Source organism: Pterocles gutturalis, unplaced genomic scaffold (genome assembly GCF_000699245.1).
Source record: "Pterocles gutturalis isolate BGI_N339 unplaced genomic scaffold, ASM69924v1 scaffold30369, whole genome shotgun sequence".
Lineage (NCBI taxonomy): Eukaryota > Metazoa > Chordata > Aves > Pterocliformes > Pteroclidae > Pterocles > Pterocles gutturalis.
The window spans coordinates 2,334-4,700 of record NW_010131600.1 but is presented as its reverse complement, the minus strand read 5'-3'; positions in this window follow the sequence as shown (position 1 = coordinate 4,700).

The window sequence follows — 2,367 nt, the reverse complement described above, 5'->3', positions numbered from 1 at the left end:
TCATTGGCAGGCGGAATGAAATCACTGCATTTCTACAAAACAGCTGCTGGTGTTTTGAGGCTTAAGAATAGAAAAATGAAGCTGCTGTGCTCTTCATCTGCAATTTTGCCTTGTTTAATTCAACTAAACTTAAATCTAAGTCTCAAAAACAGTGTCTGATGAACTCACATGGCACTGAGTTATTTCAGTATTCCTGTTTTAATTAAATATGAACTATGTGCACTAACCCTTATTTTTAGAAAAGACACTCAGGGTGGTGCAGGTGGCTTTGGGGTTATGTGGCCTTTGTTTTCCCTTTTTGTCATCTGGGGACACTGTTCTGCCCTGGGCGGAGCTCCTCCTGACAGAGCAGTGTGGAAAGGAGGGTCTGACCCCATTTCCCAGAGCTTTCCAGTGCACTCCTGCAGCAGCTGAGCCCAGGAGCACGTCCCAGATGGTGCAGCCCTTGCAGCAACTGCCCAAGGGCCCACATACACGAGCTCAAACTGTTTTAGCTTCCTAATTAAGGCCAAAGTCACGATTTGACTGCAGTGATTCGCTTGTGGAAAACAGGTGGGAAAGGGCTTAACAACAGCCTAGGCTTTCCCCTAGGATAGCAGCCAGCGGTGCAGCTCTCCTGGAGACATGGTGCATCCTTCTTAGCACCGTTTCTTTACACCTGGGTGGGATGTCTTTGACTTCGCTGGGATAAAAGCGGGATGGATGTCTTTCATGTTCTGTTGAGATGCTGCAAGCCTGTACCCAAAACTTCAGGTGAGGGTCACGGTCTATTTTGGTATCCAAAGTAACTACAGTTAGGGAGTTCACAGTACGGCACTTTATCTTCCTAATCTAGATACCTCTTAGTTACAGGCTACAGGCACTAATTAGCTTTGCTCCTACAAACTGGGAAGCCCTTAGACTTTCTGGGAACTTATTACCGCCAGGATTTTTACAGATAACATTAGTGTCTGCGGAGTTTACCCAAGGTAATTTATGTTCTCTTTGCAACTCAGGGAAAACTCTTAGATGTTTGACATCATAAAACAGTAAAACCGGGAGATTTATTACAGAGGCAGAGAGAACAGGGCCCTTGAGCTGCTTTGTTTGTCATAAAAAGTCAGGTTAATCAGATGTGCACATGTGCCTCCCATATTTTCTGGTTTTGTTTCCCTCCTGTGCTGCTCCTCGACAGGCTCTGCAGTAGATGAAAAGGCATGGGAGCCCTGGCAAAAGTTCTTCAGACTCTACAGGATGAGGATTATATTTGTACATCCAGAGGATGTTTATCTCCCTCCTGAGCTACCATTAATAGAGAAGAGACATATGCAACTGAGGTCATAACTTGTCCTGGAGGAAGGCAATACAGGAAACCCAGTAGTGCAGTTGGTGGGTGGATCAAGAGCCGATGCTCCCGGACTGCACTGGAGCTACCAGTGCAATGTCAGCACCTCAAAAAAGCTTTCAAAAAAGGGGTTTCTGCAGTACCGATGTGAGTAAATATCTGGGTGTTTCATGGGGGTTTGCAGGGAAACGCTGGTACCTTAGATATGGCATTGCATAGAAAAAGTGGTTTCCCCAAACCGTGCAGAAGCTCGGCTCATCCGGCAGATGCTGCTCATGCCTTTACATTCGCAGGTCTTCACTTTGTACAGCCTGGTCGTGCTCTCGGGGTTAAACTTAATCCAGATTAAGAGACAATCCATCAGACTGCCAGGGACCAGTGTGTAATTTCTACTGCAGGTTAGTACTATGGGGTACTTTTTCCAATAAATTTCCTACTGATGCCAGCACTGGGCATCTCGGGATGTTCCCCATCCTGCCTGCTATAGCTACTCAGATCTTGGTCTTTCTTGGCTGGTCTTCCATTTGCCACGAACATGTGGGGTGCAACAAGTAGGTGTTCTCTGATGGTCCCAGGCAGGAGCAGGAGACCCTCCTGGTCCCTCACTGGTGGTGGTCTGTGGGCAGAAAGATAAATGTTGTTAACATCAGATGGGTCCTGTGTTGTTCAAGCAGGGTGAAAGGGCTGCATGTGGTGGGGATGGAAGGTCAGTGGGGAGGTCCCAGCCAGGCTGGGGGAAGCAGGTCATGCAGGGGGCTGTGGGTCCTTGGGCTCTGCTCTGGTTTCCAGCTTTCTCCTCCTTTGGAGGTTGCATCAGCAGGGAAGCTTTTGTTGAGGGAGAGAAAAAAAAAAAAAAAAAAAAAGGCAGATATTTCAGCTGAAAAAACTGCATGGTCCTCCATGCATTGGAGGAAGGGCAAGCTCACAGAAGTCCCATGGGAATTATAGAAGCTGAAGCAGAGGTAGAGGAAGAGCAGGTACACTGGCCTAGCACGTGTGTCTGGGAGCTGTGGGGACAGCTTCACACAGGGCAGGCTGCGGAA